We start from the raw sequence: 16,660 nt of genomic DNA, 5'->3' as shown, positions 1-16,660 counted from the left end.
GCCCACAGGACATGGATGTCCCTCCTGGCTGCCAGGACACTGCTGACTCATATTCTCCTGGTCATCAACCAGAAACCCCAGGTCCCTTTCCCTGGCACTGCTTTCCAGCATCTCCTTCCCCAGTCTGTCCATTGATCCAGGTTTGCCCCATCCCAGGTGCAGAATCCAGCACTTTCCCTTGTTGGATTTCATACACCTGGTGATTGCTCAGTCCTCTAATCTGTCGAGGTCTCTCTGTAGGGCCTTCATGGATTGGAGAGAGTCAGCAGCAGAACCCCAATAGTGACAGGTCACCATCAGCCCATTCACTGCAACCCTTTGTGCCTGACCCAGTTGTGCACCCATCCCATGATGTGTTTGTCCAGCCTTGTGGCAGATGTTCAGCATGTTTGTAAAAGATGGATCAAGTCTAAGTCCCATTTGAATTACCTTCACCTTGGCTTTCTACCCTTCACATATTGGTTCTTTTTCGTGGTCCCAGAGAAAACAGGTCTTGCAAGATGTGCTTGGCACCAGGGTCAGCTTGCCAAAGATTCTCACTGGAGGTCTCTGAACAGGAGAAATCAATTGTAATAAAAACATCATCCTTTCTTATTGGTAACATAAGTTTCACACACCTTATTATGAAAATTGTGGCACATCCATGTCCTAATTTGAGTCAAGAGAGTAAGAATTTCAGGCACTTCTGGCTCTCAGATAAATTATTTTTGCGTCCCTTCTCCTCAGTCTTCCCCCAAAATACCTCTTAAATATTTAACTACTTCCAGTTTACATAGACTAAACTTTGTGGCTAGAGGCTTAAATATGTAGCTATCCTATCCTGTAGTTACATAAAACTAACTTGCAAAGTGTGTCCTTTATTTTATGAAACAAAAGCTGAAACTATAACATGACCTGCAGATATTTATTAGTACCATAAGTCATTGATTTGAGCATGAGCAGAGATGCTGGGAGAGATGCTTTCTGGTGGGTTCACCTGTGCTTTATGTTGGCTGCACCATTAGAAAATGCTGCTCAGTTCTGTGATCTGACGTGCTCTTTATCAGTTGCAAATTTCACAGTCTGTGTGATAAAAGCAAGAAAGACCAAGTGCATGAAAAGCACAGTGTGGAGCAGGAATTTGATGAGTGCAGAGATAGCATGGGGCAACACTGACCACAGTCAATTTGGGAACTCACACAATTGAGTTCTAGGCTTTCTATAGCTCTTTAAAGAAATGTATCCTGTCTGCACCTCTCTGTAAAGTGAGAATGGTGATTCCTTTGTGAAGCTCTATGCAAGACCGAGGAAATGTTGTGAATTGTTATCTAAGTAAGCTCTGCTACTCCCACAGCACTGATGTCAGGCAAGACTAGGAGATCAGATTTTTTTTCAATTAAAAGTACAATGTAATACAACCATATGAACAAAGTAATTCTGGATGTTTTTGTCTGTATCCTTCCTGATCAGTCTATTTCTCTTTTTCTTTTTCCTCCACTGTGTCACCCCTCCCCCTCATCTCTTGGAAGAAAAAAAAAAAAGTATTAATTTGTGGAATGTTGCCACCCTGATTTTCATTTACAGCCATAGAAAAAGCCATGGAACGTTTATTATTAATTTATTAGCTATTTCATTCCATTTGTTTATTAGGTTATTCTTGTGGAGTGACAGAGACTTGGTGTGTTTAGAAAGGTTTGCAGTCAGTGCACCACAGGTAGGAGAATGCAGTTTTAGATTGGGAACTTGCTCAGTGATATATTTTTTTCTTGTGTTGAATGGATTGAAGATTATCTGCAGTGGAAGCTGTGACCTACTTAACACAAATGAGATTGCTTAATGGCTACTGATTGGTTGTCAGAGAATTTTCTTTAAATATACATGTCCATCATTAGCCACTTTGTAATAATGAATGTCTCCTGTGTTATCCCATTTGTCTGTTTATATCACAAAGTAATGTGTCATACTGTAAAATGCAAATGTGTTCATTGAGATAAGTTTGCTTTATCCTGATGTTGAGTGGTGTAGCTACATTACATGACATACAAGGTGTCAACTAATTAGGTATTAACATATCTCTTATGTGATTGAATTTCAGAAATAATTTCTTTGAAGTGAATAGTTGTCTGAAGTGCTAGGGAAGAGCTACCCAAAATGCCAGTGCATAAGAAATCCTGCAGAGATATTCTGTGGATTTGTATTATGAGGCTTGATAAGATGACCAAGGCACAGACAGCATGAGGGATAGCTGGCACCTTGTGGTTTTTTGTCATCTTTATTTTGTTTCTGGTTGTGTGCCTTGTTCATCAAATGTAATGGCAGAGTTTTGCTTTAGTAGAAAGGGAAGATATTTCTACTGCTGTTAAAATATAAGAGGGCATAATCTGAAAGTTCTGATTTTTTTTCCCCACCAAATCATTATGAAACAGATGGCTATTTATTTCTAACATACAAAATTGTTGTTGTATATTTCATATTTACCACTGGAGTTGTCAGGAACATCAAGCTTATAGTTTCATAAATGACATAGCTGACTTTATTTAGGTTGTGCACTATTAGGGAAAATGAGGAAAGAGAACACACAAATTATGAACATATTGTATTTGAAACAAATCATTTAAAGGTGTTTGTTTTATTTTTTTTTCAAAGGAGTCATTATTGGAATCCTAATGGAGTAAAATTAGTCTGATTTAATTGAATTCATCAAGAATAAAGCCAGTTCAGCAAGAGGTGTTTAGCAATTGTGATGTTGTGTTGTTGATGTCTATGAATGTTGAGTAAACCTGAAAATTTAGAGTTATGATTTCTTTTTCAGATGTATCAAGGCATTAGCTAAATTTCCAAAAATGCTTCCACTCTAATAAAATGTAGTCTTTAAGTTTTAAAAATTGTGTTCTTCTTCAGAAACTTAATTGAAATGAAGTGGTCTGGACACATCCCCTTCACAGCTCTGAGTGGGGCTCTCAGTGGGATCAGTCAGTGTTTATAAACCTCACTTCAAAATCTGCAGCCAGGATATTTCTTCTCCACTGTGAATGCACTGATTGCCTTCCCAAACTGCAAATTTTTGGGCAGGGAAAAAAACAGTAATCTGTGTGGCCTGTGTTCTTTCATTGCAAATCGTTTGTATTTTCTCTGAGTTGTGCAGATGTAGTTGCTGGGGTACAGATGGAAACAATAAGGACTGGTTTAGTCATGTTACAAATACATTTCTCTACATCCACAAGGGCTGAGCCCAACTGGCTAATCACTTCTGTCTATATTTAACCTCATGGAAAGTTTGTGGGCTTAGTGTGAATTAGTTCCCAAATTCATTGCACTGAAAAGTCACCTGTTTGAAAGTCAGCAAATACCAATTAGGAAGATGTGCCTCCCTAGCCAATTAGAATGTACAGGTGCAATAACTTTGCTATAAACAGCTTTGATGTTTATCTAGGAAGTTTTATATCAAGAAATATTTTGAAATAACATTGGGAAATGAGCCCATTAGAAAAATGTTCTTCCTGCTTGATGCTAAAAAGGTGACTCAGGAGTACTGGATTCACTACTGACTGACTGTGTTGATACAAATTAACCCCTACTATTCAAGTGAACAGAAAGAATCACTCTGGATGAAGAGAAAATAACAGGAAAAAGCCCATGTTAACCTCTCTTTAATTATCCATGGGGACTCAGATTATAAGAGAGGCCTATCCTTGCAGATAATTAGATTTATGTAGTTATTGTGTAGGGAGCAATTTTGCTTCTGTAGCTTGGCTATCCTTTGCATAGAGCAATAGTTCTTTACCCTGCAGCCAGTGGGAATGCAATGAAGCCCTGTAATGACAGTGACAATAAAGCAAGCAGCTCTTTTTGAAAAGGAAACATAATAAGCTGGGCAAAGTATTTGAAGTGAAATATGTAGTGCTCCCTAGATTCTGATAAACCTTTTCCTAGGAACACACAAGTACTGGCTATTAAAAAGAGGGGGACTAAACCCAGAATCAAGAGGGCCCCAGGAACCTGTATTAGCTAAGTTGGCAGTGTGTGCTATTTTTAATAATTACTATTTAGAGGTAGGTTTCAGTTTGCTACAGCCATGCTACACAGCACTTGACAAGTGTTGCACAGTTCTGCCTATTTCAATCATGAAGTCTGAGAGCTTTTTTCCCTTACCTTGCTCATTACTTTTCTTTACTCAGGTTTCAGCAAGATCTTTAAAGGCTTATTTAACAGGTGCAGTTTTTCTAAAGTAAGCCATGATTCATCCTTTCACAAAGCTGTAAGATAAGATACAGTATCCTAAAAGAAGGTCTTAGATTACTCTTCAAACATTGGGAAACACAAAAGCATAATCTCTTGAAAGTAGTTTACAGTTTATTTTTTTCTGTGTTTTTTTCAGGGGGTGGAGGAGGGAAGAGGCTGCTTTTTAAAATTCTAGTTTGTTTTTTTTGGTGCCAAAAATCCTGGTTACCAAAATACCCAAAACCAAACCCTATGTCAGGTGGGTGACAGAGATCTGGCTAAGTCAAGTTTGATCCAAGTGTAGTGGGAACAGGTTGGTGAAGTAAGGGGTCTAAAGGACCTTTAGCTGTTCCTCCTGCTAAAGGTCTGTTTCAGATGCCACCAAGTCTGTCATGGTTTGTTTCAGTGTTTTCCCACAGATTGTGCTTTCCTTCATTCTGTGATCTTACTATTTGCACTCAGAAGTTCTGGCTTGTGCAACACCCAGCTGGAGTCATGCCCTACTTTTTGACAGTGGTGTGACTGTTTCTTCTGAGGCAGCTGTATTTATTTTCATCTTTCTACTGTTCCTCCCAACAGTAACTTCATAGTCAGGTGAATAGGTGGCATTTTGCTATTGTTACCATCCACCTTCAATTTTTCAAATAGACAGTTCACAGGGAAGAAAATAATCCGCATTCTTCCTTGTTGGATTACTCCCCACTGCAGGTGTAGGACTTGCATGACATAACTCTTTATCCTGAGTGACCTTGGGGAATTGTGTGCTGATATTTGATGGGAATAATCTGTGTGGATGCTTGCTGGTGAGCTCATGAAAGCCAGACTGGGACCTGGCTGCAGAATGCACGTCTGCATGTGATGGCAGCATCTTAACAAACTCATATAAGAACAAAAAGCACATATATGAGCCAACAAAATTGTCATGTCACTAAACTGCTAAAAAAGAAAAAGAGCTTATTTCTCCTCCTTTTACTCACTTCATGTACTTGGTTAGTTTAAGCTTATAACTCAGGGCTACTCTTCCTCCTGTGTGCAAGAGGGAGATGAGCAATGTAGAAAAATTTATTTCCCACCTCCTCCTATTTACTCATAGACCTACACAGCTGCCTTCAGCAGCTACTTCAGAGAAAGTGTGTGACTTCCTTTACAGAGGTGGAGGAGGTGACTTCCTCTAGTTATTCCAATTTACACATTAGTACTTGCTTGAGGTGTTCCAGGAGAACAAGCTGGTCCTTTTCCTCACCATATATGTGTATCTTTATGGAATAGATGCCTTAACAGAAAGGCAGCTCTCATAAAACTGTCTTCCAAGGAATAAAGAATAGAAATTGTAATATATATTGTGTGTAAATGAAAGCTAAAAAGTAAGAAAAAAAAAGACCCAACCCAAAATCCAGCTTACATCTTCAACTCAGTTGGCTTTTGGTGAGAATGGGGCTAGGTACAACATCATAACAAATGATTTAGTGGGATTAATTGCAGTGGTATTTGTAATACCTCCAGTTGCTTTCACAGGGCTGCTACTAAAGAAATCTTTCAGTTGACAGCAAAGTGATTGGTTAATGGCAGACATGGGGAATAATTGACAACTCAGGCAAAACATCTGGAGATGAAATATATTTTGTCAAAGAGCTAAAACCCTTGTGTTGAGAAAATGCATTTTTTCCCTCTGATCCATTCTGTCAACAAAATACTTTTCATCAGAAACATCAAAGCCGTTTCATCTGAAAATTTCATTTTTGAATCCCTTTATCTATTCTGTTGACAAAAATTTCTGTCAACTGACTCAAACCATTGTATTAACAAATTTCTTTTTGTCAATCATGATTTATTATTTTGGCAAATGCATTCTATAATACTCTGCTTCATTCTGTGCAGAGAATACATAAGTCAGACTCCCATCCTAATTTTTTAGGAAGTGAAATTAAAAGTAAATGTAGTGTCACAACTGCTTATCTACTGAATCTATCCACTGATTAGGCTTATTTTAAATATATCCAGTTGAATTAAGGTTTCTGCTGAATAACACACAAGTTGAAGAAAGGAAATTATAGGTGCAATAAAATCACATTTCTCAATGTTTTCTTTGCAGAATGTGTCTGCTAATCACAGCTTTCAGGCTCACAATAGAAAGATGATCTCTAGTGAGCTGTACTGTAACTAGTTTCTAGATGTTGTTGAGCTGGAGTTTTATTGTAACATCACTACTTAAAAGGAACTACTGAAAGAACAAAAAATATTGCAGGCACCCCTAATGTATTCCATGCTAATTTAGAATTAATCAATATAGTATACAAATTAATTACTAGTTTGTTCCTCAAAGAATATATCTGTTTAAAGATATATGGAGCATGAGGAAAAAAATATATAAGTAAAAGTTGTAAGTGTCAAGTGCCTGTAATGTACATTTAAAAAAAATAGTCTTTTAGCTATTCCTTGTACAAATGGAAAAAAAACCAGATCAATCAATCACTGGGATGTGCATAGGCCAGCTGACCATTCCAAAATCAAGTGTCCCCAAAATAGTCATTACATTGATGTTTCTTAATTAATTTTCACAAATGTAAATTGAAAAATCTTTTAAACTTGGTCAATCCCTATTTTCCTTGAAAAAAAACATTACTTTTGTTTTGTTTAATGTTTGTTTAGTTTTTTTTTTTTTTTTTCCTTTCTGTGTGCTTCCTGCATTCTGGATCTTTTCTCCTGGATTAATTTTGCACTTTAATGTCAATTTTATCTCTGGAGTTTTTGCCCTTTGTCTAAGAGGGGCTACAGCGCAGTCACTTTCTATAAAGCCTGCAGTATGCAATCAAGCAGACAGGTCATCATTTATTAGCATCTTTCATTAGAATGTTGGGAATTTGGCATGTCATTTTACTGAAAATGTTGTATGATCAATTGACTGATTGACACTAACCAAAATTTGTTTCTTCATCTACTGTTGCACCAAATACTGAGACTAATGAGTTGCATGTAATGTCAGTAATTCCTAGAAAAACATGGAGCAGCCAGTCAAGAGAGTGTTTTGCTCAACATTATTTCAGATACTTTAAGAAGACGATCCTAAATTCTTGTAGAATAAGACTTATCTAGGCTGAATTTTGCTTCCAGAGATGTTAGCCCTTGTCAGAATACAAAAGCTACAAGGGAAAAAAGCAAATATTTCTCTCCTGTGTAATAAGTCAGAGGAAACCAGGACAATAACTGTACATCTGAAAATTATAGCTTCAAGAGAAATATTGGTTTTGAGAAATACATAAACAGTGTAGGTATCCTTGACTCATTTAGCACTAAAGGAGTTTTTTTTTTTTTTTTTAAAGCCTAGGAAACCTGTATTGACCACACTGCCCTAATCACAGAGCAAACTGCTAGGAAGAACAATTGGACGTAAGGGAAAAGTGTGGTTCCTCAAATTGAAAATTTGATTCTGGAAGAAAAATCCCTTTTACTCCAGGGAGTGCACTTGCTTTTAGTGGAGGTTGAACCTTGTTGGAGTTGTTCTAGACCAGCTCCACAGCAGGTTTGTGTGTGTAAAGAGAAGGAAAGTGTGAGGAGTTCCGGCTGTTCGTTGGCTGTACAGACACCAGCCTGACTCTGAACGTGTGCGTCACCTAAGAAGTCAAGAGAATTATAGAGAAACTTTTCCCTGATGGGGGCCAAGTTAATTAAGAGGAATGAGAAGAATAAATCTGTTCTATGGATTTTTCCAGAGGTTGTTCAGTGGAGGCTGGTTTCACTAGGAGCTGATTACAATTTAATGTGTTACCACAAAACATGGACAATGCTGTATTGAGATTTTTTTACATAGAAACTAAAAGAGCAAAATTTGATATTTTATGGCTTTTTCCAAAGGTCATTAATATTTTACTGTTTTGCTTAATGAAGGCAATAATCACCCATGTTCTTTACAGCCTGAAGTCTCTTTTCCCTCACCTCCCTTTTTTTCTTTCCCATTGACATGAAATGAGAGAGGCAAATGTGAAAACGTGTACAGTTGCCGAAGGAGAAAGGCTGTGCTCTAGTGCATTTTTTTAATTTACTGAGATCCAACCTCTTATTGAGGTTGGTGGGATTCAGTCATTGATCCTATGAGGAAAAAAAGAAAAAGTGTCTTGGAATTAGAATATGCTCCAGGAGCAGTTTTCAGTGAGTCTTTTGGAGATGTGTGTGTCTTCTCCTTGGAAACGTAATTTTTATGTTATTTTTATTTATATGAAATTGCTGGACTCCCCCATTCTCCCAGTATAAAACAGTAGTGTTGGGAGGTGGAACTAGTGTTCCTCCAATTCACTTTGCCTGGGTAGGAAGAATGAAATAAATATTGCAATTTCTTTATAACGTGAGTGTGCAGAAGTAAAGATTGGTGCCTAGCTTGAAACAGCCAAATGAACATCTGCACTTGATGCAGCCGTATCAGCTGGGCTGCAGTTAGAAATTATTTTTTCTCATGAAAAACATTTTCAGTTTTATTATGGCACTAGGGGGAACGTGGTGGAGAGGGCTGGGCACTGTAGACTTGGATTTGCCATTTTCCTTGGGAAACTAACTTATTTTGTTTCCTTGTCTGTAGTAAAAATAAAGATATTTTCTGCCCCTTGTGAAGTGCTGGCATACCCATAGTATCACAGAATAATGCTCTGTTAGAGAAACCACTCATCATAAGAGTTAAATCACAATGGAAACTCAAGTTTATATTTATTTTAGTTTCTCCTAAGACAGAGTGAACTATGTTCTGTACTCCCAATATGTTAATTTATTTTGTTCTGCTGATTCAGTTTGGCGATAATACAGCTGAAGGAGAAGGTTCTTCACTGTTTGTTAATACTATACATTTTAAATTATGTTTGTTTTTGAAGAATTTAGCTTTTTGCTAAAAGGTTAAAGGATAAAGAAGTGCCACAGTATTTTTGCTATTTGTCCCTGCAATGACCCTGATTTTACTTAAGAACTTTAAAATCCACTGAGGGAATAACTCTATCTGCATCAATTCTCATGATTCCCTAAAATCAGCCAGATAGAAAATACAGCCTGCAATACCTGTGAATACATGCATCATTTTGTCCTTCATGATATATTAGTGGTGTCAAGCGCTGATGAGATCATAGTTGATAGTGGTTGATGATATAGGCTGAATGGGTGGTGAGTTAAAGCTTTTTTAAATCCATCTGTTCCAGAATTCACTCAACTGCATTCAACCCCTCTTCTATCTTTTGACAGCTGATGTAAAATCAGGAACATCTCTACTGAAGGCAAGTCAGTTGTGCTGTGTCAAAGAAGTGAAGGTAGGAAAAAATGATTAATTCCTACTCTAGTCTTGTTTGATTAAAGCAAGCTCTGTCACAGAAACCCATGGAGTTTTGTCTGCTAAAAACTCTCGGATGAGAAACAATTGCACACTGACCAATTGCTATAAAACATTATGGATTTTGTTTTTAACTGAGGCTATTGTATACACTTTCCTGAAACCCTTGATGTTCCTCTTTATTGAAAATATTGCCTTTTAATGTGAGCAAAAGCAGGGTTTGCTTCCATACTTGAATTATGTTGGTTTGTTTGTCAACCATCCAGCAATACATTGCATTTTGATCAAGTGTAGTCCAATCATAAAATCATAGAATATCTCAGCTGGGAAGGGATCCATAAGGATCATTGCTATAGGTCTCTAAACAAATTGAACATGACTAATTGTCTTAATTATTTATTTCTTCATTAAAGCAAATATTAAAACCTGCAAACTGCTAGGTAAGCATTGAGTGCTGCCAGAATTTTGTTGTGTAGTACACCATTTTCTCATCTTTTATGCATATTTATATAGTCTAGTTGGTTCCTGTGGTGCTGATCTGGTGATCTCAGTCTATTTCCTTTGATTGTGATGCTGGGATGAAACAATATCAGTGGAAATGAGGTGATTATTTAGAAGGAGCTCTATATCTGTCCATATTCATTAGTATGTCCTAACTTGTTTTGGGCCCTAGCATTTTGCACTGTGACTTTTATTCTTGCTTTGGTATTTAAATCTCCTTGATCAGTAGCATATTACATTGTAGTTTTCTGCTTGTTGTGACAGTTTTCTGTACTCAGTCTGTCTCTCCAACACACAGCATATGTGCATACATACTCCTAAGAAGGAATCATCATTCATCCCTCTCCACGGCATGCATCTTGCCCAATTTTGTATAGACAGAGATGGCATTCTAGGGATTCTCAGTTAAGTTTTGGACAAAACTGATGGCTGTGCTATTTGAACTAATTGCATAAATAAGGTCGGCACTAGGAGTTAAACTGCCTTAAAATGTAAGTATATTACAGGCCTTGGTGGTTGAAATCAAGGTGAAATGTGCTGAAAATTGGTTTATTTAGATACCACTTTTGTGCTTATATTTGTGGTCATATTAGGCACTCTAATCCTACTCTAGTGGGATTAGCAACTTCTTGTCTGCATTCCAGACAGCCATAGAGGGTTTGTATGAAAAAATAAGTATACAACTGAGCGAATCATATATTGCATAGCACAAGCTGAATTACTGTGCTTTCTGTTACTTTATTTGCATATTTATGCAAGATATAAACATTAGTGTTTCAACATTACTCATCTCCAGCTTAAATAAGATTCTCTTTCTGAAAATGAAAAATGAGAGCAAAAGCTCTCCTTTACGTACAGTGGACTTGTTGGCTAAAGCAAGGAACAGATCACTTTCAAATCACAGCTGCATCAGAAATATGTTTTACAGTGTAAGCTATGAAAGAGACAAATTCCATTCTCTGACTTGCTGACACTGCCAGGTTGTCCCAGTTGCTCAGGACATGGAATGGATAAAAAGCACTTGGGGGGTTATGAAGCTGCATTAGTCATTGCATCATGGGAACATCTTCATTGTATACAACACGAGACTTGGGGGCAGGATCTTTTGATCTGCTAAATTCCTTTTGCCTTTGTCTTTATGCACCTTTCCAAGTTCTGCTGCTTTGCATTCTTTTTCCCCAACTGTCTCTCTGTGTTGGCTTAGTGTGTGCTTGGACAAGATTTGAGCATTCCAGTGAGTCTGATTGTTTCACTTCTGTGAACCTATTTCTGTTCTATTATGTTAGATCCTGGTTTTGCTGAGCAAAGCAGCACAGCAGGTTCAGCAGCTGCCAGTGGTAGAGAATATGCCAGACCAAACCAAGAGCAGCTGTTTCTCTTTTTCCTAGATTTGAAATGGGTTCAATGTCAAATTTTATGTCTTTCTTGATGATTTTCCTTCCTAACCAAGAAGAACTGTGAGACATAATAAACAGCTGAGACTTAAAAGTCACACCTGTGAGCGGACAATCATGTTTTCACTGTCTTGTGGAGAGGATGAAGGCAATATATTGAGTCAGGCCAAACTCCCTATTGAAGTGTGCCACACAATGTTTTGTTCAGGTGATGTAATTCAGTAGATAAACCAAACCAAGGAGGCAGACAGACATGGGCTAATGTGGGCAAACCAGGTATCTTCCCCCTTTATTCCCCTTCTCCTGTTGGAGGTTGTGAAATCCTGTGTTTCTTCCTGCTGACAAGTGTGTGAGCTCCTGTCTGATTTAGGTGTTTGTGACAGAAATGCTCAACATGGAGGGAAAAGTGCCTCAAACTTTCCAGATTTTCTGACTTTGAGCATTAGGTTCTCCTTTGGTACATTTAAAGAGAGATTGATGACCTTTTTACTCATTGGAGTATTCTAATTGCTTTAAATGAGCTCCATTTAATTGGTTTAAATTATTTTAAGTGTCTAATTTTACTATTCAGTGTCTTAAGATGCCTGTCATAATAGCTGCTATAAATATACATATTGACTTTCAATAAATACTTTCCTATTCTAGCTCATAATCTAAGTGTTGCCTAATATTGGGTGGGGAATGTCTCTGTTGACTTGAGGCTTTCTCTTGAGGTCAGTGTGTCTTTCTGTGAGCTAGGACAACTAGATCAGGATCACAAGAATCTGGGGGCAAGAACTGCCCTGTAGAATGTGAACTCTAGTACAGTTTTTCATTTTTAGATGGATATGGGCTAATATTCTACTGAGCAGTTCCCTCTTTGCATTCCAGTATCAGCTTGTGCAGAAGTAAGTGCTAGGAGAACACATGGGCGATAGCAAGGCAACACAAGGCTTGGTGGTGCCTGTGGGGATGGGCTCATCTCTTCTCTTGAGCCTTGAAAGGGTGTTTTTGGTCTCAGTGGCTCTGTGGGCTAAGTGGGGATGGATTTACTTCTATTTCTCTGGAGTTAGCAAGAATTGCTCTTTGGGTAAGGGAGGGAACGTTGTACACAAGCTTATTTTGACTTCAACCTTGCAGCAATTCTCCCATTTTGAATACTCCTTGAATTGCCATCTGTTTTCTGTTTGTTTATTTTGAAGCTCTCACATTCCCCTCCCCGCATTCCCTTCTGGGTAAGTGGGCTAAAATGAGTTTGTGTGCTGCAGTCTCCTTTCTTCAAGCCAAATACCCAATTGCCACTAGTGACACACAAAGACAACGTGTGAGGAATTCTACAGAAATATCATAGAGCTGCTGTTAAGTACAAGCCAGTAAAGCTTTGGAGTCAGAAATAACTTTTTCACAAGCTGGTGTGCTCCCCACAGTTCTATCTGCTGCTGACCAGCAAATACTCAGGTGCATTTCTTATGTCCAGAGGTACTGCAGGCTTCTTAAATGGAGAATTTTAGTTATTTCTTTTTCATTGTACTTGCATAGTAATATTGGTGTTGTGAATTATCTCTATTATTACAGTATATCTCCCTTGTGGATGTTTATTTTTAAACTTAAGTCACCTCTAACCTGTTACTAGCTAAGTGAGAATGAGGACCTTTTGTATTGAATAGGGATGGTTACAAATGAAGAGTTAGCTTCGTTTCTTTACAGAATATTTTATACTGTTTCTTCAACATTCATACAGCTTCCCTACATGAACAAGACATTAGGAATATCTGTCACATTTTTTATATTTCCAAAATGACATGCATAGGCTTATAGCCATAATCTAGCTGAAAATATGTTACTTAGTGTAAGAATAGGATATATATTTTACAACTAAATTTCAGCATTTTATTTTCTTTTGTATATCTTTACCTACCATGTTAATGTGAAGCTGAATCTGGAGCTGAAAGACAGAAGTATTACTTAGCTGAGGTTTCCCTGAGGTGACATGACCTGGAGATTATGTTGAGATAAAGTCACATTTTGCTTGATGAAAGTATTCTGCATTACACAGAGATGTTTGTCTCCAGGGATATGAGTTACACGAAATTACTATTACTGTTCATAGACAAAGGAATTTTTTTTCATCATCATCTATTTCATCTCCCTGAGTCTTGCACTTCAGCACTAAAATAGCTACTGCTGAATTTCTTGGTATTTGTGAAAATTCATAGCTGATGGATCATTCCAGTGACTTTGGACAAACTACAGCATTGCTGTTTTACCATCTGACTCACTGTGTCCTTCTTGTAATTTCCAGCATGCCTTGACGAATTTATATTCTGAACTTGCATGATCAGTGTCATTGAGGCTTCAGTGTAGCTGGTGAAGTTTCACATGGACATTCAGATTTAGTTCATTGTTAAAAAAAATGCAAAACATTTCTAGGAAAAGCACTTTCCCCCATCTTGAGAGATTTCTTAAACCATTTTTTTTTCAGGTTATATGACTGTTCACTTATTATACTTCTACTTTTAAATTTGAATTGGAAAAAAAAACTTGATTATTTACATTATTTAGAAAAATAATTAAGGAATCTGCTGTCAGTACAAGACAAAAGAATGAAAGAAATTTGCATCATAAATGGAGATTGCTACTATAAAAAGACATACTGTATATGATAATTCATATAACAAAGATTGAGAATATAAGCAATAGCTAAATGAATTCAACATTAGGATTTTGGAAAAGGTTCACATTGGTCAATGAAAAAAAAAAAAACCCACAAACAAAACCAGCAAGAACCAACCCCAAAAGTAAACTAAACCCCCCACCCACAAAGTCAAAACTATTAATTTCTGTGTGGTAAAGATAGGGCAAAGCTAAACAATTCAAAAAAATCTACTGAAGCGATATCTACATCTGATTTGGTATCTTCTCCAGGAAGTAGAATATGCACTACTCCAATATTTTAAATTTCTTTTTCACTCTCTGATTACATCATCCCCCAGGCTGCTGATATTCTCTCACAATGATATATAAAAATGTGTATACTTTACTTATTATCTTATCATTATATGAAATAGTAACAGGGGAATTAGTACTCCAAATTAATCTATTTTAAACCCTTGCTTTATATGATTTTCTAAATGGTGTTTCAATTCAGAAGCTACAAAAAAATCCAGTTTGGTTTTGTGGTGTGTTTTCATGTTATGGGTTTTGGTTTTTTTTGGAGTTATATTCAAATAGTTAACAGAACTTAATTTGAAATATATTTAATCCTTAGTGATCATTTTGCTCTTGCAGTTCTACATACAGACATTCTATTGGTGAAATGATAAATAATTACCAGCCTAGAAAGGAATACTCATTTTTTTTCTCACATCTGATTTCACTCTGGGTATTCTGGAGCATAATACATAATCAAGTGTTGTTTTCTAAGAACATTTCCTAGTTTGAGTGACCAATGAACAGTAAATCTTTTTCAGAAGGGTTAATAGTATGATTTTTTTTTCCATTTCTAGATTAGATCTGATCTCAAATACAATCCAACATAAATATTTGAGACTACAGGGAAGTGCAGTTTACCATAAATCTGGTAAACCTATTCCTCCCATTTTCTTCAAGGCCTACCATGATTTATTTTTGTTCCCCGGTTCATTCCAATTTCATATGGACCTTGAAATATATTTACCTATTCACTTTCTTGTCCTTAGATGATTCCTGTTGAAGATGCTCATAGAATAAAGATGTTATAAGACTTGATGTAAACGAAAATGCTTTTACTCCTGTCAGTACTTGCAGTAGGACCTGGCTTGAGGGGAGAAATGTGATTCTGCACTAAAGCACAAAGTGATGGAGGTCAGGGGGATGTTCAGAGATTGCAGCATCATGAAATCATGTTGCAGGGCTGGCTGGGAATGCAGTTCTCTGGTTCCTTTTTCTGTACATCAAAGAGAGCGAGATGTCTCCAAGAAGCACAGCACACTGGGTTTGTGGGTTCTGTGAAATGTCTCACAGGTCCAGTCCCCCTCTCTTCCCCTCCCATAGGGCTGGCTTGAGACTGCAGTAAAAAGAAATAACAGTGCCTCCTAAGGTATGCTTTCATACCTCTTGATGGAAATAGTCCCCTCCACGATGCACTGGTGACAGGAGGGGATGGGAATTGTCTGCTCCACAGGTAACTGTAGCCAAAGGAAATTGAACAGATATGCAAAATATTCCAGCTGGCAATTTAGCTTCATTCTACTTTTTCTTCATTAAAATGTGGGTTCACGCTACCCATTCTACCTAGTCCTTAGAATGATCTCAGTTTGGAAAGGGCAGAATAAAGTTCATAAAGATGGCAACTTAAAAATATACTTTTAAGATCATTTAGTTGTCTCTTTCTGTAAAGCATTGCATTTCCATTGAATTTGATTTGTGAGATCATTCTTTCCTGGCTGTTGCTAGGACAACAAAAGCAGTACTGTACTTCAGTACAAACAGTACATTGTATCTATTAGCCTTCAGAAATACTGCTAACATAATCAATATCAAATATATTGAATATGTTAGATTTTTAAATTACATTTACAGTGGAAAACAATTTTATTTTCGGTGTACTTTATCTGTATGGCTCTGTATTGATTTTCATTTCAACTCTCATGTTCTGGTGTCTGGCTTGGACATTATATTGGTATTCCCTCTGGAAATCCAGCTTTTCTATGTGAGAGGAGTCATGCTAAATGGACATAACTTATGACTTAGAACAGTTACTATTTCACTGCATTTGGAAATCCAAAAGATTTTGAATACTTTCTACTGTAGCTATTTAAACCTTCTCCAAGATGTGCTTTGAATGAAATTATTCTAGTCCTGAAAAAATGGCTGCAAGTGAATCTGCCAGGGACCAGGAGCTTCTCATGGTATGCCCTGCAAAAACAGGTTCTGCTGATCTCACTTGGAGTTTGAGATCACCCAGCATCCAGCTGGATGGGAGGGAATTACAGAGAGGCTCATTTGAGAGTTTGAACTCTTTCAGATACAGTAAATAATTAAGAAAGCTCTTCAAAACACACAGACAGTATTTAAACCCAGGTGCTTTGACAACTGTTTAAATTCAGATGCTGCTCAGGTTAGGCAGCCTAGCAGTAATGCTGTTTTTGCAGTATTATTGTCTCATAACCATAATGGCATCATGGTTGAGTTAACATCTAGTCTGAGTGGCAGGTGGTAGGTTTATGTCCCTTAATTGTATCTTCTAGGATTTAAAAGCAATTGACAGTTATATACTACAGAATGCTAGTCCATGTGAAAATAA

At 37.2% G+C, this 16,660-nt stretch overlaps 1 long non-coding RNA gene across 1 annotated transcript; it reads left to right on the top strand.

Moving 5' to 3' along the window:
- Positions 1-7,840: 7,840 nt before the first annotated feature.
- On the top strand, positions 7,841-15,294 carry LOC137480969 (uncharacterized). Its single transcript, XR_011003219.1, has 3 exons — positions 7,841-8,052; positions 9,418-9,482; positions 15,075-15,294. It is a non-coding gene; the product is annotated as an uncharacterized lncRNA (long non-coding RNA).
- Positions 15,295-16,660: the final 1,366 nt, after the last annotated feature.

This window comes from Anomalospiza imberbis, chromosome 12 (assembly GCF_031753505.1).
Source record: "Anomalospiza imberbis isolate Cuckoo-Finch-1a 21T00152 chromosome 12, ASM3175350v1, whole genome shotgun sequence".
Lineage (NCBI taxonomy): Eukaryota > Metazoa > Chordata > Aves > Passeriformes > Viduidae > Anomalospiza > Anomalospiza imberbis.
The sequence above is the reverse complement of the archived record's forward strand: the minus strand, read 5'-3'. Positions and strand labels throughout refer to the sequence as shown.